A 25,320-nucleotide genomic window follows, 5' to 3' on the forward strand; every position below is an offset into this window, starting at 1 on the left:
AATAAAGACAGAGCAAACAGGGGAAGCCAAAATCAGAAATGGGTTGACAGGTGGTCTAGATACCAAATCCTGCCAGGCCAGCCAAGGCAAGGATCAGGTTCCCAATCCACAAGTCCATCTAACAGGGAGCCAGAGGACAAGAGGTTCAGTAACTTGGGTTAAGGACCCTGAGCAAGTACTAGGCATAGGACACGGAACATCGCATAGAAGTTGATAATAGTCACAACATTTTTTTTTCAATAGACTTCTTTAGGGTTTTTTTGCTTTTTTTTTCTCCATTTCTTTTTTAAAAATTCTGTTTTTTACTAGAATTCTCTAGCTTTTGAAGGGAAAGAGAAAAAAAAAGGAAGGACAGAGGCACCTGGCTGGTTCAGTTGGTGGAGCACACAACTCTTGCTCTCGGGGTCAGTGAGTTCAAGCCCCATGTTGGGCATAGAGTTTACTAAAAAAAAAAAAGGTAAAGGCAACTAACATTTTTAAAGTAAGCTCTGCGCCCAACATGGGGCTTGAACTCACTGACCCTGAGATCAAGAGACGTCCTCCACACACTGAAACAGCCAGGCCCCCTGCAACTACCATTTTTTGAAAACCTACTGTGTGCTAGGTGGGTATGTCCCGAAGTCGTACCTGAAGTTTGGAGAGATCAGATAGTTCATTCGTGCCATATAGTTAATAAACGGCACAGTGAGAATTTGGATTTTCCATTCTTTGTGGAAACCACTAAACCGGTGGTTTTCAATTCAATATTGGCTGTATATTAGAATCCCCTGGGGAGGAAGTGTTTGTGCATGTGTGTGTGTGTGTGTGTGTGTGTGTGTGTGTGTGTGCACGCGCGCGTGGGTGCGCATGCTCACACATGGGTGGATGTTTAGTGGGCAATGTATCAGTGTGTCCAGATTTTGATCCCTGGAGAGCTTTAAAAGAATTCAGATGCTGGGGCACTTGGGTGGCTCAGTCTGGTGAGCATTGACTTCAGCTCATTTCATGATCTCAAGGTTTGTGAGTTTGAGCCCCACATCGGGCCCACTGCTATCAGTGCAGAGCCTGCTTCGGGTCCTCTGTTTCCCTCTTTCTCTGCTCCTCCCCCGCTCATTCTCTCTCTCTCTCTCTCTCTCTCTCAAAAATAAATAAAACATTAAACAAAATTCAGATGCCTGGTGGCACCCCACCCACTTATATAGAATCTCTTGGGATGGGACTCAGGTGATAGTGATGTGCAGCCAAGGTTGAGAACCACTGAGTCTTTCCTACAATATTGACCCCTGTTGAGCATTGCTCACAGAGGGAAGGGAAGCAGTGAATAATAAACAGGTAGATGTCAGGGAGGCCAGTGGAACTCAAGTAGTGTTATTTTATTATTATTTTTTTTTTAATTTTTTTTTCAACGTTTATTTATTTTTGGGACAGAGAGAGACAGAGCATGAACGGGGGAGGGGCAGAGAGAGAGGCAGACACAGAATCGGAAACAGGCTCCAGGCTCTGAGCCATCAGCCCAGAGCCTGACGCGGGGCTCGAACTCACGGACCGCGAGATCGTGACCTGGCTGAAGTTGGACGCTTAACCGACTGCGCCACCCAGGCGCCCCTCAAGTAGTGTTATTTTAATTAGCTGTTTCTTAAAGTGGAAATATATATTTGTACTCATTCCACAACCAGATAGCCCAGTCTGGAAGTCTAGGAATACATAGGGAGTTGTCAGTGGAACTAAGCAATGAAGAGTATAAAATACAGTTCTTCAGGGTGCCTGGCTGACTCAGTTGGTGGAGCATGGACCCTTGAGCTCGGGGGTGTGAGTTCAAGCCCCACGTTGGGTATAGAGGCTACTTAAAATCTTTAAAAAACTAGTAAGAGTTCTCCAAATATTGGTTTTGTTATTGTTTTTTAAAAGTGTACAATTCAGTGCTTTTTACTATATTCACAGAGTTGTGCTACCATCACCAGAGTCATTTTTAGAATGTTTTCATCACCTCAAAAAGAAACTCTGTCCCCTTTAGCCATTAACTGCCAGCCCTAAGCAACCACTAATCTACTTTCCTTTTCTAAAGATTTTTCTGTTCTGGATTCAAATGTTGAGGTTTTGGGGTTGTTATTCCTTTTTTCTTTTCTTTCTTTTTTTTTTTTTTTTTTTCGGAGAGAGAGAGCGGAAGTGCACATGAGCCTGGGAGAGGAGGAGAGAGAGAGAGATGTGGGACTCAGTCTCACAACTGTGAGATCATGACTTGAGTTGAAATCAAGAGTCGAATGCTTTACTGACTGAGCCACCCAGATGCCCCTCAAGTGTTGGTTTTTAACCCAGGTGCTTCATTGATGCAGGACCCATGATGATGTTTGTTATTTTTATTTATTTTTTTACTTACGTATAGGAAAAAAAGCATAAACCGTAGTATACAGCTCAATAAAATTTTTCAGAGTTTCACAGCTTGTGAGTTCAAGCCCCAGTTGGGCTCTGTGCTGACAGCTCGGAGCCTGGAGCCTACTTCCGATTCTGTGTCTCCCTCTCTCTGACCCATCCCCTGCCTATGCTCTGTCTTGCTCTCTTTCTCTCTGTCTCAAAAATGAATAAACATTAAAAAAATTTTTTTAATTAAAAAAAAAAAAAGATTGGAACCTTCCTGTATGCCTCCCTCCTTCAGGGGGGTAACCACTCTTCTTCTGCCTTCTACAACCACAGATTAGTTTCACCTTTCTTAAAATTTGTACCAGTGGATTTACAGAATATGTCCATCCCTTTTTGTGTCTGCCTTCTTCTACTCAACATTATGTATGTGAGAGTCACCCATATTATTGCATGTAGCCATGACAATCTTTTGATGTTAAATTCACCTAATTTCCTTCAGAACAAATTACCTGGAAAGATTCATTGAGACTTCAAAATATTCTTCACATGGTTTATTGAACAAGCCACCTCCCTTAGGTCAGTATGAAAATAATCTGTATCTGAAGGATTTGTTTGGGAATTTTCATTCAGAAGACTGACATTGTTGATGGCAAATGATAGCATCTCGGTATTGCAGAGCTAGTTGGCCAAGTCATTAAATTTGAACTGAATAAAAAAAAGAAAAAAATTTTTAAGGTTTTATTTTATTTATTTATTTATTTATTTATTTTAAATATTTTTATTTATTTTTGAGAGAGTGAGAGAGAGAGCGAGCACGAGTAGGGGAGGGGCACAGAGAGAGGGAGACACAGAATCCGAAGCAGGCTTCCAGGCTCTGAGCTGTCAGCCCAGAGCCCAATGCAGGGCTCGAACTCATGGACCACGAGATCATGACCTGAGCCGAAGTCGGACGCCTAACCGACCGAGCCACCCAGGTGCCCCTTAAGGTTTTATTTTTAAGTCATCTCTGTATCCAACTTGGGACTTGAACTCACAATCCTGAGATCAAGAGTAGCATGCTCTACTGACTGAGCCAGCCAGGTGCCCCTGAACTGAATAAATTTAAATATTTAGTAACATTGAACAAGCATGAGAGATTGACTTCCTTATCTAGGTCTGTCTTTCTGGGATTTTTTTTCTGGGATCTTTTTATTTTTATTTGCTTATGATTTTTCCTCCTACTTAAACTTCTTATTTTTCTCTTTCACATCTAATAATCAGTACTATAAACCAACCTCCTTCTTCACCTAAGAATGTCTCAGTGTAAGACCAAACATCTACTAAGGAGATACCTACAAGTGTTGGAAAGTGCCATATAATTTACTCCTAGCTTCCTTGGCAATGTCTTCTCTCCTTGCACATTCAAAGAAGCTAGTGGAATGCTTGCTAAACATGGCAAAGTACTTTGCACAGAAATTTGTTCTCTGTGGAATTTCTTTTTATGGGCCAACAAGGTTTGCCCTTCACAATAAAAGCACAAGGAAGATCTTTGTGAAGATCAGGCCTTCCCTAATACATTTGAATGTTCAGGTCTCTTGGGGAGTCTCTGAAAGCGGGGAAGGAAAGCTGCAGGTTTTATGCTGTGCTCTCTTCCCCAAAATAAGCCTCAATGAGTAACTAGGATATGAGGTCAGTATCCTGGCTTGAGGCCAACCAGATCAGAAGCATTGATAACAGAGGTTCTGTGGCATTTAAAATACACACAACAAATGTAATAACCAATAAATAAATGTGCTCACTTCACTAGATACTACTTCGTCGTGCCCCTAAAATAGCAATGATGTTTAGGCCTTAGATCAGAAATCTCCAAAAATGATTTGTTTGAAAAATATATCCCTAAGCAAACTGTCAGGCAGCAATCAATTACTTCTGCAGGTTTCTATGACCTAAGCGTTAACTCCAGCTTCCTTTGTGATTCCCTTAAGCTCCCACATTTTACAAGAAAGGTCATCAGACCCCTGGCAGTCCCCAGGGGGAACAAAAAAAAAAAGACTGCTTTTAAATGCTTAAAAACTGTACAATTTTCTCAGTTTGCAGAGAAAAAGAGGAAATATGGAGTTGGTTCATGGAAATTAAGCCCAGCTTTTCCAAGATGTATGTCTTACTATCTTTGCCCATCACAGAAATACACATCCTGTGCTGAAAGTTTGCACAATTATTTTTTCTAGGATTTATATACAGTGGAAAACCTAAAGGAAAAAAAAATTAAATGCCATTTACCCCCACCCCTTCCCTTCTAAGATGTCTTGCCTGGCCTTGAACTTCATGTTGTAGTTATTTATACCAAACTGTTGTACCTCCTAGGACATGTCCCATCACCTTTGCTGTTGCTGTTTCCTCCGTCTGGGACAGCTCTTGTCAGCCATTGCACTTTCTTTCGTGACTCTTTCTCACTTGGCCTTCCAGACTCTGCTCAGGTGTCATGTCCTGTAGGAATTCGAACCGCTGGTCTGACTTCATTGCCCCTTCTCTCTGTTCTCACTTCACCCTGTGCAGATCTCTGTCTTAAACCTTACTCTGTTACAGTGACATTAGCATTCTTCTTTGCATGCATCTCTCCCACGCTACATTCCTCGAAGGCAAGTTATTAATAAAAGTGATAAATTGTATGACCTTTCTTCTAGTTTTCTTTCAAAAAATCATAATATTAGCTCATTTCCAAACTTTAGGTTTAGTTAAATAATCCTTATGGGAAACATATGCTGCTTTGTGAAATGCACGTTATCATTATTTTGTCTAGTATTAAATAGAAACCGTTTAGATGAACATTCTGTCTAACTTTAAGGGTGCTTAAATACACTGTTGATGCTAACCAAATATGGACTGGAATACCCATTTTTTAAAAAAATGTCTCATTCCCTGCTTTTTCTGTGTGTGTGTGTGTGTCCGTCCCTTAACTCCTCTATTAACCCTTTATTCACTGCTACACTAGATTTTCTTCCTTATTTCCAAAGAACAGGTCCTTGTTTACGATGTTCACTGTCACTTTATAGATGTGGGCTTCCAAGACTACCCCTAAAAGAGACAGTTTATTTCCCCTTTCAGAAACACGTCTGAAGGCCATGTACCTGGCACCCAGAGAAGGGCAATGTCTGGGCCATGACCACGTGGCCTAACTGTAACCATGATGGCTTTATGTTCTATGAGATTGGAACGACAATGGTGCTTTTTCACAGAAGAGGAAACAGACTCAGAGGGCTTTATAACTTGCTCAGCATCATACAAGTTTTATTTTATTTTATTTTTATTTTTTTATTTTTATTTTTTTATTTTTTTTAACGTTTATTTATTTTTGAGACAGAGAGAGACAGAGCATGAATGCGGGAGGGTCAGAGAGAGAGGGAGACACAGAATCCGAAACAGGCTCCAGGCTCTGAGCTGTCAGCACAGAGCCCGACGTGGGGCTTGAACTCACGAACCGCAAGATCATGACCTGAGCCGAAGTCGGACGCTTAACCGACTGAGCCACCCAGGCACCCCCATACAAGTTTTAAATGTAGAGCTGAGATAAAAACCAGATACTACCAGACGGCAGAATTTATGCTTTAAAAAATGTTTTTTAATGTTTGTTTGTATATTTTTGAGAGAGAGCGTGAGCAGGGGAGGGTCAGAGAGAGAGAGAGAGAGAGGGAGACACAGAATCCCAAGCAGGATCCACGCTGCCAGTGCAGAGCTCCACACAGGGCTCAAACCCACAACCTGTGGAATCATGACCTGAGCCAAAGAAATCAAGAGTCAGAAGCTTAACCAACTGAGCCACCCAGATGCCCCCAAAATAAATAAATATTTTTTTTAAAATACAGTACAATACTGGGGCACCTGGGTGGCTCAGTCGGTTAAGCGGCCGACTTCAGCTCAGGTCATGATCTCGCAATCCATGAGTTCGAGCCCCACGTCGGGCTCTGTGCCGCAAGCTCAGAGCCTGGAGCCTGTTTCGGATTCTGTGTCTCCCTCTCTCTGACCCTCCCCCGTTCATGCTCTGTCTCAAAAATAAATAAACGTTAAAAAAAAAAATCTGAAAAAAAAGAAAAAAGTATTATAAAAAAAATACAGTACAATACCATAAAAGTATTTCCTCTTCCTTATGATTTTTTAATAACATTTTCTTTTCCCTGGTTTAGTTGATTGTAAGAATATAGTATAGAATTCATATGACATATAACATCCATGTTAATCTACTGTGCATGTTATTGGTAAGGCTTCCAGTCAACAGTAGGCTATTAGTAGTTAAGTTTTCAGGGAGTCAAAAGTTATATACAGATTTTTTTTTTAATTAAAAAAAATTTTTTTTAACGTTTATTTATTTTTGAGACAGAGAGAGACAGAGCATGAACGGGAGAGGGTCAGAGAGAGAGGGAGACACAGAATCTGAAACAGGCTCCAGGCTCTGAGCTGTCAGCACAGAGCCCGATGCGGGGCTCAAACCCACGGACCGTGAGATCATGACCTGGGCTGAAGTCGGCCGCTTAACCGACTGAGCCACCCAGGCGCCCCTATATACAGATTTTTTTAAATGTTTTTATTTATTTTTGAGAGACAGAGTGCAAGCAGGGAGGGGCAGAGAGTTGGGGGGGGGGGGACTGATCTGATGCAGGCTCCCTGCTGAGAGCACAGAGCCCCATGTGGGGCTCAACTCATGAACCATGAAATTATGCCCTGAGCCAAAACCAAGAGTTGGGCGCTTAACCGACTGTGCCAACCAGGCGCCCCATTTACGCAGATTTTTGACTACACGTGGGTCAGCACCCCAATCCCCATGTTGTTCAAGGGGCAACTCTACACAAATACATACAAAATGTTTATGGTTTCACGAACATCCTCTATCTCCACCCCTGAAAAATGTGCAGAGAACTCAGGGTTAAAAACTGGTTTAAAACATTCAAGGAAATACAGTTACTTAAATAGATCTGGAAACTCTTTTTAAGAATTCTTATGAATGCTTTTGTATCTTTTCCCAGCTCTGCTTATAGAAAAGCCCTCAGGCCCTCTTACAACTCTTTTACTTAAGGACCTGAAAGTTCCTTGGGTTTTCTATAGCCTTGGTTGCTTAGGGAAAAAACCTCTCCTTCCAACATTATTGCCCCTATGAACACACTTTATCTGGGACTGCTTTCTTGTGCACAAAAGGTCTTTGGTCACTAACTTTCAGTTGTCTTTCCCTTTTCAGGTCACCACAAGAACTTGGGTAATTGGGGGCCATGGGTCTGGTGTTAGTGATCAGGCCTGTTCCGCTGCAAGGGCTCACTCAGCCAGTCTGAGTCAACAAGGCATAGGTCGGAGTGGCAATCTGAAAGAAGGAAGGTAGAGATGTTTTTAAAAACCAGGCTTCTGGCCTGACCAGAAGGATAGGACAGATGTTGATTCTGAGGAGGAGTCTTGCCTTAGTCATAAACCTCAGAAGCTGAGGGAAGGTTTAGAGAAGTATTCCACTGCCATAGCCAGAATCCAGAGAATTAGGTAGCCTAAGTGGTTATACCTGGAAACATGTGGGTAGAAAATAAGGGCTGAGACTGATCCTTTGTGTGTTGCACTCGACTGCTCAAGGTAGAAGAAAGCCAAAATGCTTTTACCGTGTATCAGCTGTATAATTTCTTATGACGATCTTTCCCCAGTTGGAAGAAGTTTCGCAACTGCTCTCCTGTCTTTTAAGTTTTCGGTCTGCTGATGAATGCTTGTATTTTGTATACAGTTGGGTTTTTTACTAGCTGGAATAGTTTCTTTTTTTTTTTTTGTCTTTAGATTTTATTTATTTTGTTTTTAACTAATCTCTAGGAGCGTCTGGGTGGCTCAGTCGCTTGAGTGTCTGACTTTGGCTCAGGTCACGATCTCACGGTTTGTGAGTTCAAGCCCCACATCAGGCTGTCTGCTGGTAGAATGGAACCCGCGTCAGTCCTCTGTTCCCTTCTCTGTCTATCCCTTCTCCTCTCGTGCTCTCTTTCTCAAAAATAAATAAACATTTTTAAAATATTTAAAATAAATAAACAAATAAATAAATACATGAAATAATCTCTACACCCAACGTGGGGCTCAGACTTAACAACCCCGAGGTCAAGAGTCACATGCTCCACCGACTGAGCCAGACAGGCACCCCACTACTTGGAATAATTTTATGGCCTGGTTACAAGAAGAGACTTGAGTGTTTTACTAGAGTGAAACAAATTTGCTTTTAAAGGTACCATATGCTTTTCCCGCTCCTGGATTTGACTATTTAAGACAGAGACTCAGGCCATGGTTTCTCTGTACTATCAAACCATACTTGACCCAAGAGGAGAATGGAGAGTGTAAGGATGGAAGGTGGTAGACCTAGGCTAATGTCTATTTATAACTTTATGTAGCATTGTATTTCAGTCCCCAGATACTGAAGGTCTGTCTCCGTTTCGTTAACAGGAATCAGACCTATATACCCTGTATGCCAGAAACTGTGCCAGGCACTGTCACTAACCCTCCCAACAACCCTAAAGTTGGCTGTTGATCCATGAAGAAATTAAAGGTCAAAGAAGTGAACTAACCTGACCAGTGTCAAAAAACTAGTTAGAGAAGGGGCACCTGACTGGCTCAGTCAAAGAAGCATGTGACTCTTGATCTCCGGGTTGTGAGTTCAAGCCCCACACTAGGTGTAAAGATTACTTTAAAAAAAACAAAAACAAAAACTAATCAGTGAGGAAAATAGGATTTCATCCCTTTTTTCCTACTCCTATGTTTAAGTGGAGAATTGTTCCCCTGCTTTGGCTTCTCCCAGTACGACTTCCCTTCTCTCCCACACAAGGAAGTCTGGCTCAGGGACACTGGTTGACACCAAGTTAATCCATTGGAGACCGATTAACGACCCACCAGAATACTATTTCACAAAGGGAGATATGCCTTTTCAATTAATAGGTTATCTGCTGACCAGGGCCCCTCCTCTGGGTTTAGAGTGCTTGGTGAGCATTCAGTCCAAGAGGAGAGAATTGGATGACCTCAAGGCATCTCATATCCAGACAATAAAGCACACTTTGTAGCCAATTAGTGACAAGAATATTTGTGCCTGCCAAACATAATCTACCCTGAGCAGTAAGAGATCAACACTGGTGAAATTTTGCCCCTTTTGAAAATCATCATTTTCTGGACTCCAGGCAACTCAGGGCAGATGACTCCTCTTTCTATTGACATTATCTTTAGTTGTTGTACTTCCCAGGATTACTGTATCTCTTAGATCACTCAGCCTGAGGTGATTTTAGCTGTCATCGTAACTTCAGAAGCATTGGATAGAGAATCCATTAGAATTTACAAAACATTATTCAGATGGTTTACTTTTGTAATCCCATAAACCTAATTCTTTGGGTTGATTTTTTTTTAAGGTTATTTATTTATTTTTGGAATCTCTACACCCAATGAGAGGCTCAAACCCACGACCTTGAGATCAAGAGCCCCACTCTTTTCCAACTGAGCTGGCCAGGCACCCCTCTTTGGGTTGATTTTTGATGAGGTTTTTGTCTCTACATTCTGAAGAAGTGACATGCTTCAGGTTTGCAGCCTTTATTCTCCCAATCTCTGGTAGCATTTAGAATCTCCTCTGCTTGAAGACTAATAGATATGATCAAAACCAGTTAGGTAGCTAACACCCACACATATAGCAGGAAGTCATGTCGTTACATTTTATACTTAACAAATGGGCAAGCCACGCAAATGCTTTATGCACTTTTCTGGATATGTGAGGTGTTGTAACACAATGATCAAATGGAGAGGAAGACTATCTCTGTAGACCTTAACCTGTCCCAGGTTTACAAAGATAATGGATGGAAAGATTTCAGGGGAAATTAACATTTGATTCTTTCTTCAGGCCATAATAGCCTTTCTCCTTTTCTGCTCTAAAAGGAATAGATTCATCCTACTCTGGGGAGCAGGTTTCTCTTTGCATCAAAAAGCTTTGCAAGGGAGCCAGCTGCACCAAGAGAACCCTGAAATTCCTGCGTAACATGTTTTCAATCAGGAAGGCTTGCTCCAAGGCTGCGGAGGTTCATAGAAGTAGGATGAGGTATAGTGTCAGGAACCCTGGGGGATTCTGGGGTCTCTTTCTAAATTGGCCACTTTTGCCCTTGTGCAGCTTGCCTACTCTGTGGATTGCTTGTGGAACTGAAATGAATTGTGTTTGAAAGTGTTTTGAAAACTGTAAAATGCTACGCAAATGTAAGTTTTACTTCCAAGCAAATCAACGAGAAGTCGGTGAAGAAAGGATCAGTTGAGAGCAATGGGTGCATATGCTATTTTAAGCACCAAACATTAAGTGCCCATGTTTATTGAGCATTTACCCATGTGCCGGGCACGGCACCCATCTAATTAGCCCATCTAATCTTCACAGTGCTCTAATAAGGTAAATAAATATTATTGTTCCCATTTTACAGATGAGAAACCCTGAAGCACAGAAAAGTGAAGCATCCTGCCTAAAGTAATATACGTAGGTAATACACCTAATAAGTGATGAGGTGAAGTGAGCACACAGATCCAGGCAGCCTGGTTGCAAAGCCCAGACCACGTTGCTGGCAGCATGATCCTTACTGAATTGGTAGCCAGTCCAAGACATTTGGTATGCCAGTCTCAAAAGGTTAAATGTTATGTAAGTGTTGGAAGGCTAAAATCGCGATGAGTAACAATACTTTCCAAGAAAAACAAGTATCCTTTCAGGATTTGGATTTGACCCCTAATGCCTAGTCTTCGTATTTTGGGGTCCTACGTAAACCCTACCTCTGTGGGGATGTGTAGCCTTTAAACATGCATGAAAAGTCATCCCTTACATACCTACTTCATCAGCAAAATGGTGATAATGGGGTTGGTTGGTCTTTTAAGATCCAGTTCGGTTGAAAATGGTCACATAAGAAGGTTCAAAGGAAAAGCATGGTAAATTAAAATGACAGACAAGTATTTTATGCTGAAGTCTGTAATAAAAACAGGAATCAGTTACTCTAATTCTAGTAATTTTACTTTTTTTAGAAATTCACCTGCTAATAATGATTGGATCTGATTCTCTTTCCTTCTTTTTTTTTTAAAGATTATATTTTAAAATAATCTGTGCACCCAACGTGGAGCCCAAATTTGTAATCCTGAGATCAAGAATCTCAGGCTCAACCTACCGCGCCAGCCAGTTGTCCCCCTGCTTTTTTTTTTTTTTTTTTTTTTTTTGGATAGGAAAAAATGTATCAGAGTCATCCCATATGTCTGGCAGCATCTTTTCTTCACCAACGTCAATTGATAGATTTTTGTCTGATTTCTTCTTTTTATTTTTTAGAGAGAATGAGAGAGAGCATGAGTGGGGGAGGGGCAGAGGGAGGAAGAGAGAGAGAGAGAGAGAGAGATAAAGAATCTCAAGCAGGCCTCATACTCAGTGCAGAGCCTGACACAGGGCTAAATCCCACAACCTTGGGATGATGACCTGAGCCGAAATCAAGAGATGGGAGGCTCAACAGACTTGAGTCACCCAAGTGCCCCTAATTTCTTCTTTATTCATTTCTTTTGTTTTACCATCTACATCTTTTGTTATACCACCTGTATTTCTGGTCAGATGATATAAATTATTTATGGATATGTTATGAGAGGGAAGGGAGAGCTGAGAGGATGAAAAATTAATACCATCCCGTAGGTACTAAGGCAATGCCTTCACTGTTTACTGATTTTTTTTATTGTGAAATTAACATATGACTATAGAAGAGTAGGAGGTACAGAAAAACATTAAGCTGACCAAAAGCATGCAACATGTTCCTACTTAATAGCAAATTGAGTACCATATTTTTTATTTAAGATTGCATCACAAATGTTTGGCTTAAGATTGAAACATAAATATGTAACATAAAAATACATTTTTGAGTACTGAAACTTACAGTTTAGACATAGATTTGTCAGGAATATGTGAATTATTTAACCATTCACTTCTGGATATTTAAGATGCCTCTTTTTTCTTAATTTATTTTTTAAATTTATTTTTAAGATGCCTCCAGTTTTTAAATGATGAAAACAAATAATATCACAATGATATTTTTCAAGATTTTATTTTTAAGTAATCTCTACCTACACACAGTGTAGGTCTTGAACTCATAACCTCGACATCAAGAGTTGCATGCAACACCAACTGAGCCAGCCAGGTGCCCCCACTATGAACTTCTTGGTGCATATCCTAAGAGGGATAAATACATAGAAATGGAATTATTGGCTTAAAAAGTGCAAACATTTTAAAGGTTTTGATATGTCTTGCCAAATTGCTTTTTTAAAAGGTTGAATTAATATTTACTTGCAACAAAAATATACAAAGGGGCTTGGTTTTGCATATTAGCTGTTTTCACTTACAAATATTTACACTTATTTATGATTTGCCATTGTTTTATTTTAACAGCTCTTTATATGTGCTTAACACTATGTACTTTTTTTCTATAAATTGGACATCCTTTGCATTTTTGTCGATTAGGTTTTTATGTTGATTTCTTACCAAGTTTGTTAGTCCTTTGACTCAAATTTGTGACAGAAGTGTGCAGGTACATAGCTTGTATTTATTTTGGTTATATTCTCATAATTTTCTTTATAATTGATTCTATTGCCTCTAAGCTTAAAAAGTCATTCCTCACCTATGTAATCACTGGAAAACAAAACATGAAGCAGACCCATGTACTAACATAAAAGGATGCCTAAGTTATACTATCAAGATAAAAAGTAGTGTCCTGCAAAACAGTGTTTAATTATGATCCCATTTCTCTCCATCTTTCTCTCCCTCTATTTTTCTTTAAAGATTTTTTTAAGGGGGCACCTGGGTGGCTCAGCTGGTCGAGTGTCCGACTTGGGCTCAGGTCATGATTTCCTGGTTGGTGAGTTCAAGCCCCACATCAGGCTCTCTGCTGTCAGCACAGAGCCTGCCTCTCTTTCTGCCCCTCCCCCGTGCGCGTGTGTGCGCATGCGCTCTCTCAAAAATAAATGAAAACATTTTTAAAAAAGGCAAAAACACCACAAATACTAGGAGTCCAGGAGAAAGACTGTTGTGTCCTCCCTCTGCTCTCAAATGGTCACTTAGTCAATTCATGGAAGCTCTTACGGGGGCACTTTTACTCAGCCGGTGCCAGGTGCTGGATTAGAGAGGCAAACATGAGTTCTTCCCTCATGGAACTTACAGGGTGCATGTATACAAGAGGGGAAATATCAGATATTGAATTATAAATTGAAATATCCAGTGTTGCGAAGAAGTGCAAAATGCTGTTCAGTATCCCTGTGCAGTATCACTTAACAGTACCCTCTACTGTCATTTTCTCCCTACTGCCTTTCTGTCTCCCTTTTTTCTGTGTCTCTCTCCCTTTTTCTATTTTTCTTTCCTCTTCTTGTTCTCTGTCTTTTCTTTCCCTCTCTTCCTCTCTTCCTCTCTCCCAGGTCCCTGAAGACACTATGTTTCAATTATTTTTGCCTCATTCTGAGCCTAGTGCTCTGCTTGATACATTGACAATCAATGGTGGCTGCTGAATGAACGAATCCCAGGAGTCTTAAAGGGTGGACTCCTGCAGGACAACCTGTAGATTACCATTGTATTTCTATTTATTAAAAAAAATAAATCTAGAGAATCTAAGAACTATAGAATATATAAAGTATACAAAATAACGATAGAACACAGCTGAGATAAACTTGTAGACTGTTTAAGCGGGTGTTAGGTTAATTGAAATTCTAAGGATAGTTTGTGTAAGGGAAAATCCTACCTAACTCACCTTTAGGATGCTTAAGTGAGTTATTTCAGTAAGAGTACTTTGGGAGAAATCAGTAGATGCAATTTACTTTGCTTTTTCACAGATGTTTTTTGTTTTTAAGTAGACTTCCCGCCCAGTGCGGAGCCCAACAGAGGGCTTGAACTCATGACCTTGAGATCAAGACCTGAGCTGAGATCAAGAGTCAGATACTTAACCAAGTGAGCCACCCAGGCACCCCTTTCACAAACTTGATAAAGGTTCGAATCCAAGGTCCACCCTGTGACAGGATATATGGCTGATGTGTCAAAGGAAGAGTAGAGTGTGTAAGAGAAAAAGTGGCAAGAAAAGAGGCAGAAGTAACATAAGGACTAAATCAGGTAGACCTTGTAGGCCAGACAGGACGTGAAGTTTTATTGGGTTGCCTTTGGAAGGAAAATTTTGAAAATGTCATCTGATTGACAGCTATAAAGGATCTGGTTGTTGTGCCTGTGAGACTAGACTGTAGTAGGATAAGAATGGAAGCCCCAAGACCAAGTTGGAAGGCTGTTTCAGTAGGCAGTAGTGGCCTGGACTATAATAGCAGTAATAGGGATGAGAAGTGTTTAATCCAGATTAAATATTGAAGGTAGAGGGAATAAGTTTATTGATGATTGGCTGTGTGGTGTGAGAGAGTCAAGGGTGACAAACATTTTTGGTCGGAGCCACTGAATGAATGCAATTCGTACTGGTCTCCCTGCCTTATAGTCTATTCAGGGAGGGGGTGTTTCATGGAGGTTGTATTTAAAGGGCAGGGACATTAGGAGGCTACTGCAGTCATTCTGGAAAGATGAAAGGGGCCTGAACCTGAGCAGAGGCTATAAGTATGGAGAGCATTCAAAGGGCACAGACTTGAGAGATCCTTAGAAGTTAAAATCACCATTTAGAAAATGGTTTAGGGTTTTTTACCAAAATTAAAGATAGCTGAATATTTACCCTAGAGCAGGGGGTGCCTGGGGCCTGTTTTTGGATAGCCCTAGAGCTCAGCATGTTTCTTACATATTTAAAGGATTAAAAAAGGGGGTGGGGTGGGATATGTAACAGACCATTTTTGGCCCCCAAAACTTAAAATATTTACTATCTGGCCCTTTACAGTATAAGTTTCCCAGCCCATGCTTTAGTTCAGTGGTTTTTATTTTTATTTATTTATTTTTTTTAAGTATACAGTCCATTAGTTTTTTTTTTTTAATGTTTATTTATTTTGAGAGACAGAGAATGAGCAGGGGAAGAGCAGAGAGAAAGACACAATCCGAAACAGGCTCCAGGCTCCAAGCTGTCAGCACAGAGCCCGACGTGGGGCTCGAACTCCCAAACCGTGAGATCATGCCCTGAGCCGAAGCCGGACGCTCAAGCCGACTGAGCCACCCAGGCGTCCCAGTTCAGTGGTTTTTAAAGTGTGGTTACTACACAGCAACAGCATCACCTGGGAGCTTGTTAGAAATGTAAATTCTCAGGCCTCAACACAAACTTGTTGAATCAAAAATCCTGGGCTTGGGGGCTCAGCAGTCTTTGTTTTAACAAGCTCTCCAGGTGATTCTGATGTATGTTAATTTTTGAGAACCATTCCCCTAGGGAAACCTTTGTACCTGTGCATCAGGATACATTATCTTGAAGAGTAATAGTGGTTATGCATAAGAACCCCAAACTGGAAACAATCGAAATGTCAATCAGCAGTACAGGAGATAAGTGTAAATCATGGCAGTTAATACAGTGAGCGTATTCCATAGCTTGTGATTAAGGGCTTGGAGTGTGATGGCAGACTGTTTGAATCCCAGCTCCAACAGTAGCTGTGTGACCTTAATTTGATCTCTCTAAACTTCAGCTTCCTCATTTGTAAAATGGACATAAAAATAATAACTACTCTATAGGGTTATTGTTACGCCTAAACAATTACAAAAAGGAATTTGAAGAGTGCTTGGTACAGAAGTATTAGATTTAAAGGGTAATCTGCATGTAATATATTATGCTTTAAAGGAACAAAAAAAAAAAGTAAAAGTTCATTTCACAAATGTTACAATCTGCTCAAATATTTTTCATGTAACAAAATGATTAGGCAAACTAAGGTAAAAACAATGTAGTTTTTGGAGATTCAGATGTTGGCACTGCCTCCGGAAATCTCAGTTTGCACATGTGGAAAATACCTTAAAATTGCTCTTAAAGGATTAAGAAAACTAATGAAAGTTCTATGCCCGCTTACGTTTGGTACATGGGCGCGTAATAAATGTATTCTTTCCTTTTCTATTTGCCATTTCATTTCTTTTGCCATTTCCTCAGCTCTTCCTTCCAAAATTCTTCTGCTGTCTCCATAGTCTTTGAGAAACATCGCCAGAACCAAGGTGCAAAGTGGCTTCCTTGACTATAAGGAGATTTGGCTTTCCCCATGAATCAAGGTCACTAGAGTCAGTGTCTAGTGTTGTCCCAGCTACACCCTGGGGCCAAGTCTGGGCCTAGATCTAGGACAGGGCTGTAATCCTGCTATCTCCTGAGATTTCAGCCTTTTTAGAGGCCTTAGTATGTAACACCCTTATTATGTATTCAGCAACACCTAAATACATAACAGGCACACAAAGAAATAGATTATTTTCCACTCTGTGCAGGCCACAGCATATTTTAATATATCCCTGGGCCTAACACCTAGTAGGCCCCAGAACGTATTTTGCTTTGGGTTGTTAGGCTGAATTTGACCTTCTCGGTGGAGTTTTAAATCTCCATTTCCTAGGATGGGTTAATAATGTAGGTGAATTTAGGGTACAAATAGCTGAAACCACTGGCTGCATTTTATGTCTAGAGCAGCAACCTGCAGACACCTAGTTAAAAGAGAAAATTACTAAATCCCTTCTCTTTTAACATTAATAATCAAAAGGGACTAGAAATATCGGTCTCCAAAAAACGGCGCAAAAGACACAGCGCAGCAGCCAACCGGGTTCGTGTTCGGGTGCGATTCAGAAGGGCGGCGAGGCCAGAGCCTTAGGGCAGTAGAAAGGCAGCCACCTTGTGACGTCAAATCAGCGGACTCTCGCCCCGGCTTCAGGCCGGTTCCGGTTCCCCGGCTTTCTGGGCGCGAGAGTACGTGAGCGCGGCGGCGTTCTGCGCGTGCTCCGCAGAGAAACGCGAGAAGGTTGGGTCCTGCTCGCGAAGGAGATGCGTGATTGGCTGAAGTCGTGCTGGGGGGTTCCCCAGCCCTTTCGGCAGGGGTAAAACAATAAGAGGGGGCGGTGGCAAAGGGGGCGGGACGTCCGTGTTCCTTGTCGCTCGCCGCAGCGCCTGGCGCCCGGGAAGAGGTGGTTGTAAGGGAAGCGAGCTCGCGACTCTCCGGCTTCCGAGGCTTCAGGTTTATCGGAGGGAGGGGGTGGCGAGCGAGAAGAAGCCACTGCAGCCGGTCCTCGGCGACTCTCCTGTTGACCTCCGCGCGACGTACCCGCCGCCGCTGTTGGTTGGAGGTGTGTACGGGGGCCGGGAAGGGAGGTTGGTGTGGTGGTCGGAAGGGGACATTCCCTTCGCTGGCCGCGGCTCGAGGCAACCGTCCTGTGCGTGAGCCCCAGTGTCGGAGGTGGAGAGAGACATTGTTCTTGCAGGCTGCCTACGCTGCCGTGTGTGCGTGGAAGAAGCCGAGCCTTTCCTCGCAGGTGAGGGATAGGAGGCCGCGTGAGAAGGGAGGTGACTGGCGTGCGTTGTGTGGACGGAGGGCTCCGCGGGCACAGGTGGGGCCCGGATTTGTTGGAGATGAGGTGGCGAGCTGGGAAAGGGGACGCAGCAGCTCCCAAAGGCGCGCTGGTGGAGGCTCAATTCGGGACGTGGAGGAGTGGGCTTTCTGGAGAGGATGTTTTAGGGTGGGGAGCCCACCAGCCTTGTCTTCGAGTCGTTTGCGTCTCTTATTCCCGGTTTCAGGGGAACGGGGAGGCCGTCGCCGCCCCGCCCGTGGGGGAGGGGAAAAGAGGCTGTGTCGGCGGAGGCAGAAGCGACGCAGATGCGAAAGTAGCGGCCTGCGGGCACCATTTCTGTGCACCGAAACAGAATCCGGGTTTGAAAGCAGCCGCCGCTTTGCTTACCCAGTATCTAGTGTTCCGCGGTCTTTGACTCTCCCCTCACCCCGCACCTTGGGTTTATCCCCAACGTGTTCAGAAACCCGGTTTATGTGTGTATGTGTGTGTGTGTGTGTGTGTGTGTGTGTGTGTGTGTGTGTAACGTGCACCTTCTTCCTACTCTTTTTATGCAGACAATCCTTTATTGATCCAGGAGTAGAAAAGGTGTTTGAGTGCTTTGAGGAATGGGTTTCTTCCTCTTCCCCCACTTTTGGGCGGGGGGCGGGAAGGATAGTCTAGGAGAGAAACATAAGCTTCCCTATATTGTGTCGATTTTTGTTAGTTGAATCTGATTGAATTTTATCTGCGTCTTTAAAAGCGGATTTCTTAAGATGGCTCTGTGCCGATTTGGAGCGAATATAGATTTGCATCTACAGTTTTCCGCATAGATCAATTCCCCCCCCCCCCCCCCCCCCAACGCATACCTAATTTCTTAACAGATTTTTTTTTTTTCCGACGGTAGGTGCTTTTGCTCCCTTTAAAAAAACAACAAAACTCGTGCACGGAAGCTGGAACGATAGTAAAGTTGACCCCCCCAATATAATTGTTATGGTTTCAAATTGGGTTAAAATACTGGTTTTTAGGTTCAAGGCTCCACATACCGTGTTAGTCCTCCAAATGTGAGCATTTCCTGTACCTGGATCTCTGAACCATAAACCGCAATTAGGGAACCCTGTATGTTAGAGGGAAAGAAGATGGGAATTCCTTGTCTAGCTCCATATTTGGCAGTTAATATAGCCTTAGACATGTGAACAAAGTTTCTAAGTAAACATTTAGCCCTTTTAGTATCCAGTGTTATTTTGATGTCCAAAATTCTTGGTCTTAAAAGATAGATGGTATGATTAGTTTGAATTTAGAACTGGATTACGTGTAGTTTCTTTGGTGATAGTACCTCCAGTTTTCTTAAATTTTTAGGATTAGTCATGTGTGTCCCTATGTGATAACAATCTCTAGAGGCTGTTTAATTCTGAAAGGCTATTGGGATTGTAGTGAGGATAAGGACCTCAAATGGATTGCTTATTAAGAACTGTTATGGTTCAGGTTTTTTAATATTTGGGGTTGAAATATTAGTGGTGAAGAAGTGTTAAGAGTGAAGAGAATCAGAATACTTGTGGGGTTCTTAGGGATCAGAAGTAGAAGAAAGAAGAAAATAAGTCTTAATTTGGTAGCCTAAATGAGTGTTCAGTAGTAGCTGAGCAGCCAATTCTTGAGTTTCAGTAATATTGGCACTGTTGGTAGCAGGAAATAATTGCCCATATTTTACTTATGAGAAATCAAAAATGAAAATTTTGATAGCAGTTGTTGAAAATCTGTAAATAACTAATTGTGTGTTTAGATTCTTAACAGTTTCCTTATTGTGAAGAATTATTCCTATTGATTCCCCATTATCAGAATCGAAGATTCCTGGGGCGCCTGAGTGGCCCAGTTGGTTAAACATCCAACTCTTTGATTTCTGCTCAGGTCATGACAACAGGAGCCTGCTTGGGATTCTCTCTCCCTCTCTCCCTGCCTCTCCCCCCTCAAACACACACTCTCTCAAACAAACAAAAAAAGCTTTTAAAAAAATACAAACTTTTTTTAAGGATTGAAAGTTCATTCTTAGGTTTCTTAAAGACTTTTCCCCCACATTTTACACTGAGTTGATATGGAGGCAGGGAATGACCCCCCCCCCCTTTATTTTAAATTGTTTTTTAATGCTTATTTGTTTTTGAGAGAGAGACAGACAGACAGAGGATCCGAAACAGGCTCCAGGCTCTGAGCTGTCAGCACAGAGCCCGATGTGGGGCTCGAACTCAGGACTTGTGAGATCATGACCTGAGCCAAAGTCAGATGCTTAACCTACTGAGCCACCCAGGCACCCCACGAGTGATCCCTTCTAAAGGCTGGGTTTGATAGGTACAACTTGAAGTTTGCTTCTGAATTTAAATTCAGTAGAATTTCATCATCAAACATGGCTTGGTTACATTACTCTGCAGTGATGGACACTTGATTAAGAGCTGCTAAGACAAATTGATTCTTCGCCCAGAACTCTGGACTGGCTTCAGAAGGAGTAGAATCAGTTTCTTGATGGCTGTGCCTCAGCTTATTCACATCTTTTAATTTCTAGGTATTTTACCTTATTTTGGTAAAGCATTGTGGATATTTTGGGATGACTCCTGGGTTTTTTGTCTTTTGTTACTGTCTTCTGTTTCTTAGCTCCTTCCAACAGTACCAAATAAGCTAACAGTTTGACTTAAAAAGAATTTTTTTTATATTTTCGCATTTGTAGCTGTTCTTTTTCATTTACCGTTTTTTTTTTTGTTGTTGTTGTTGTTGTTGATTTTTGAGGGGAGAGGTACAGAGAGAATCCCAAGAGGACTCTGCTCTCTGCTCTGTCTGATGCCGGGCTTGATCTCACCAATCCATGAGAATCATGACTGGAGCTGAAACCAAGAGTCAGATGCTTAACCGACTGAGCCACCCAGGCACCCCCCCCCCCGCCTTTTTTTTAAATTTGTTTTTAGTGTTTATTATTTTTGAGAGAGAGAGACAATGCGTGAGTGGGGGAGGTGCAGAGACAGCATAATACTTGGTCACTTTCAAGAGTTTCTGAATTTTAGGTTTTGCCTCCTTACTTTTGGGGCCTGAGGACAGGCTGAATCTACAACTACCTTTTATTTATTTCTGCCACTGGTACTTGATCTTGTTTGTGATGCTTTCATTTTATGGTCTGCTACAACAAATTGAAGGTTTCTGCTCTAAAGAGGTGTTCATTGTTGGGGCGACTGACTGGCTCAGTCAGTAGAACTTGCCACTCTTTCAATTTTTTTTTTAAGTTTATTTATTTTTGAGAGAGAGAGAGAGAGAGCATGAGTTGGGGAAGAAGAGAGAAATCCCAAGCAGGCTCCCCACTGTCAGCGCAGAGCCCGGTGCAGGGTTCGAACTCATGAACGGTGAGATCATGAGATCGATCATGACCTGAGCCCAGTCAAGAGTCGGATGCCTAACTGAGCCACCCAGGCGCCCCTAGAACATGCCACTCTTGATTTTAGGGTTGTGAGTTCCAGCCCCCCGTTGGATGTAGAGATTACTTAAAAATTTTTTTAAAAATCTTTAAAAAAAAGGAGATTCATTGCTGTTTTGGTAAAGTCACCTGGAGTTTCAGAAGTTCCAGTTTTAATATGTGATTAAGTGTTGAGAATGGGAATAGTCCATGGCTCAGTGACAAAGGGGTTAGGCCTGACTACTGGGGAAAGGTAGTTCAGTACCCAGTAGAGATTAGCTATGTTCTAGCATCGACATAGCCTTTGGTAGCATAGTTTCTTTCTGGTAAAGAATTGCATACTGTTACTAGAGATCTTATTACTTTTATAGGAATCAAGATACAGTACATATAACTTTACAGTAGGCTGAAAAAATATTTTTTGTAGGTTAAAAAAATTTTTGTAATTGTCATTTTCTTTGAGTTTCCTGATTATTTTTTAAATAAGATGACATAGCTCAACTTCTTAGCAGTTTTCATTTGCGTTATTTTTTCCTCCAAGCATTGAAATAGCCACCAAATGTGACATGGAATTTCATGTCTGTAATTTGCAGTGAGTGAAATCTCCCCGCCAGAACTTGGGCAGTTACCACTTTTTATAAATTGTGGTCAGGACACTCCGGGCTCCTCAAAGAGTGAAGTTTTGATTGTGTGTTTTGATGTTTATATACTGTGGTGGTTACTGGCAGGTGTTTGAGGCTAATAGTTATAGTTAGATGTTATGATTATATGTAGATCTATCACCGTGTGGATAATGGAGACGTTGCTTTAATAAGAATGGAGATGCCATTTCAGAGATCCCTGAGATTAAAGAGAACTGTTGGAATACAAAATTATTTTGCTTGGGGCCTTTTTTTTTTTTTTTTTTTTTAAGTTATGTATTTTAAGAGAGAATTGTGAGTGGGGAAAGAGCAGAAAGAAAGGGAGAGAGAATCCCAAGCGGGGCTCCATCCTAGCCCTATAAACTGTGAGATTGAGACCTGAGGCTAAATCAAGAGTCAGACACTTAAAGGACTGAGCCATACAGTGTCTCCCTTGTCTTTTCTATTGTAATCTGCTCTGATAACTATTTTGCTATAGTAGATCTGAAAAATTAATTTCATTTTCTTGTCCAGGTGCATGCATAGCCTTTACATTGTTGAAATCAGGCCTTTTAAGTTTTGAATTGTGTTCAGTGTGTTTTCTTTGGTGGTTTTATTGTCTTTGAAAGTATTTTAATGACTGCACATGAATCGATGTTTTTTATATTATAGTTGGGGTTCAGTTTATTCTATCAGGTAAGCATAGCAAATGTTTTATAAATCACCTTTTGGAAACCTTGATGTTAGAGGGTGCTGCTTAGGATCCTAGGCAGTAAGTTCTTTACTAGTCTTTCAGTGTGTAGCTGCTCTATTTTATTTTATTTTATTTTTTAAGTTTTAATGTTTATTTTTGAGAGAGACAGAACGAGCGGGGAAGGGGACAGAGAGACACAGAATCCAAAGCGGTCTCCAGGCTCCAAACTTACAGCACAGAGCCAGACGCGGGGCTTGAACCCATGAATCCCGGGATCATGACCCGAGCCACCCAGGCATCCCTAGTTGCTCAATTTTAATTCCAACATGGTATTAGTCTGTTTCTTCCATTTCCATCTACTGAAGCCTATCTTCAATTAGTTGGTGATATTTAAGCACACTTAAACTTCATAAATTGTCACTAATGTAGGCATAATGTCAGAGATTGCCTTTTTGTTTTACTAGTAGTGGTAAGTGTATTCACACACTTTTGGCCTTTATTCTAGAGCCGTGTTTTCTTTTTTCTTTCTTTTTTTTCTTAAGCTTATTTTTTTAGTACTCTCTACACCCAGTGTGGGGCTCAAACTTATGACCCCAAGATGAAGATGTTGCTTGCTCTACTGACTGAGCCAGCAAGGCACCCCACGAGTCCTATTTTGTAACCAGTAACATGTATCTGTTAGAAAGTTATCAGAAACTAAGTGAAAATTTTAATGTCTTAATTTAATGTCTTACTAGTGGTGTTAAGAATGGGTATGTAGCTTGCATTCTTTTTCTTGTAGACTCATAACCCATTTGTATGTATGTTTTTATCATGCTTTTTTCCAAAGATGGAGTTTGTAACATTATTCTACAATTTGGTTATTACTTTTGCAGATGGTCTTTCTTGCCCACATTTATACTTTCCTATCCGCCCCTATTTTACTTTTTTTTTTAAGCTTATTTATTTTTGAGAGAGAGTGGGGAGGGACAGAGAGAGAGGGAGAGACCACCCAGGCATCCCTCTCCTATTTTACTTTAAATCAGTGCATAATTTTGTGTTTTATAGCTTTCCATTTAATTGTTTTTTTGTTTTTGAGAGAGAGACAGGGAGACGCAGAATCAGAAGCAGCCTCCATCCAGGCTCTGGGCTGTCAGCACAGAGCTCGATGAGGGACTCAAACTCACAAACCATGAGAATGGTCTGGGCTGAAGTCAGATGCTTAACCGAGTGAGCCATTTAGGTGCCTCCATTTACCTCTTGATGGAATTTAGACTGCTTTATTTATTTATTTATTTATTTATTTATTTATTTATTTTATTTTTTTTTTTAAGTTTAAAAAGTCTTATTTTGAGAGAAAGAAAAAAATGAGAGCGGGGGAGGGGCAGAGAGAGAGGGAGACAGAGAATATCAAACAGGCTCTGCTCTGCCAGTGCAGAGCCAGATGTGAGGTTTGAATTCCTGAACTGCTGCAAGATCATGACCTGAGCTAAAATCCCGATGCTTAACTGACTGAGGCACCCAGGCGCCCCTAGCCTGCTTGATTTTCTTTAGTGGCAATGAACAGCATTAAATATACATCTTTGTTCAGTTGTGTATTTCTTTGTAATGTGTCTTAGAAATGGCATTAGTGGTTATATATGTTCATTTTTAATTGATTAAAACTGCAAAATTACATCTCCTAAAGGTTGTAAAAATGTTTATTTTCACTAACACTGTGTAAGAGCCCATTTTCCCCACACCCCTTAACAGTACTGGATATTACCAATCATTTTCATTTTTGTTAATTTTATAGGTGGAAGATACCAACTTTGAATAAATTGCCCTTTTTTTTGAACTGTGGAATGTTCTCAATTTCAGAATATCGTGGTTCCCCTACATTGTGTTGAGGGATTTTCCGTGAAAGTTCGTGAAATAATTGACATAATGAAGCATAATTGTATTGCCAAATTTAAAATTTGAGGAGTAATTTACCAACAGTAGAGACTATTCTTCATGTGCAGTTTAATGACTTTAGACAGACATATAGTTATGAAACCACTACCATGGTCAAGATCCAAGATATTCCCTTCACCAGAAGTTATCTCCTGTTTCTTTATAGTCCTTTGTATCTTCAGTCTCTGATAGGTTTAACCCTGTAGTTTTGCATTTTGCAGAATGTCCTGTCAATAGAATTCTGTAATATTAACTTGTTTAGCTTTCAATAATGTTTTTTTTTTTTTTAAGTTATGAGAAATCTGTTTTTTTCTGGATACAAGTCCTTTATCATTTCAGACTGTGGTTTGTCTTTATTTTCTAAGTGATGATTCTAAATGAGAAGTTTTACATTTTGATGGAGGTCCAATTTGTCAGGTTTTTTTAATAATTCTTTTTGTGTCTTACCTACTTTATTTAACCTAAGGTTACAAAAGTTTTCTTTTTAAAAATAGTATATATTTTTATTTTTTTATTTTATTTTTTTAATTTTTTAACGTTTATTTATTTTTGAGACAGAGTATGAATGGGGGAGGGTCAGAGAGAGAGGGAGACACAGAATCTGAAACAGGCTCCAGGCTCTGAGCTGCCAGCACAGAATCTGATGTGGGGCTTGAACTCACAGACTGCGAGATCATGACCTGAGCCGAAGTCAGACACCTAACTGACTGAGCCACCCAGGCGCCCCAAAAATAGTATATATTTTAAAATGTTTATTATTTTAGAGAGCATGCACGTTTGGGGCGAGTGGAGGGGCAGAGAGGGGGGACAGAGGATCCAAAGCAGGCTCTGTGCTGACAGCAGAGAGCCTGATGCGGGGGCTCGAACTCATGATCTGTGAGATCATGACCTGGGCCAAAGTTGGACACTCAACTGACTGAGCCACCCA

General features: G+C 41.2%; 1 protein-coding gene across 6 annotated transcripts in view; it reads left to right on the forward strand.

Moving 5' to 3' along the window:
- G3BP2 (G3BP stress granule assembly factor 2) overlaps positions 1–25,320 on the forward strand; it is a 79,650-nt gene that overhangs the window by 27,730 nt on the left and 26,600 nt on the right. Inside the window, exon 1 of one of the 6 annotated variants that reach the window (XM_043572462.1) lies at positions 17,217–17,539. The exons of 2 other annotated variants lie outside the window; for them this stretch is intronic. The gene's annotated coding sequence lies outside the window, so the exon portion shown is untranslated. Of the gene's footprint in view, positions 1–17,216; positions 17,726–25,320 lie in introns of those variants that run through there. 3 more of the 6 variants (XM_043572459.1, XM_043572460.1, XM_043572457.1) reach the window with 3 other exon arrangements.

The sequence above is a fragment of the Prionailurus bengalensis genome, chromosome B1, assembly GCF_016509475.1.
Source record: "Prionailurus bengalensis isolate Pbe53 chromosome B1, Fcat_Pben_1.1_paternal_pri, whole genome shotgun sequence".
Lineage (NCBI taxonomy): Eukaryota > Metazoa > Chordata > Mammalia > Carnivora > Felidae > Prionailurus > Prionailurus bengalensis.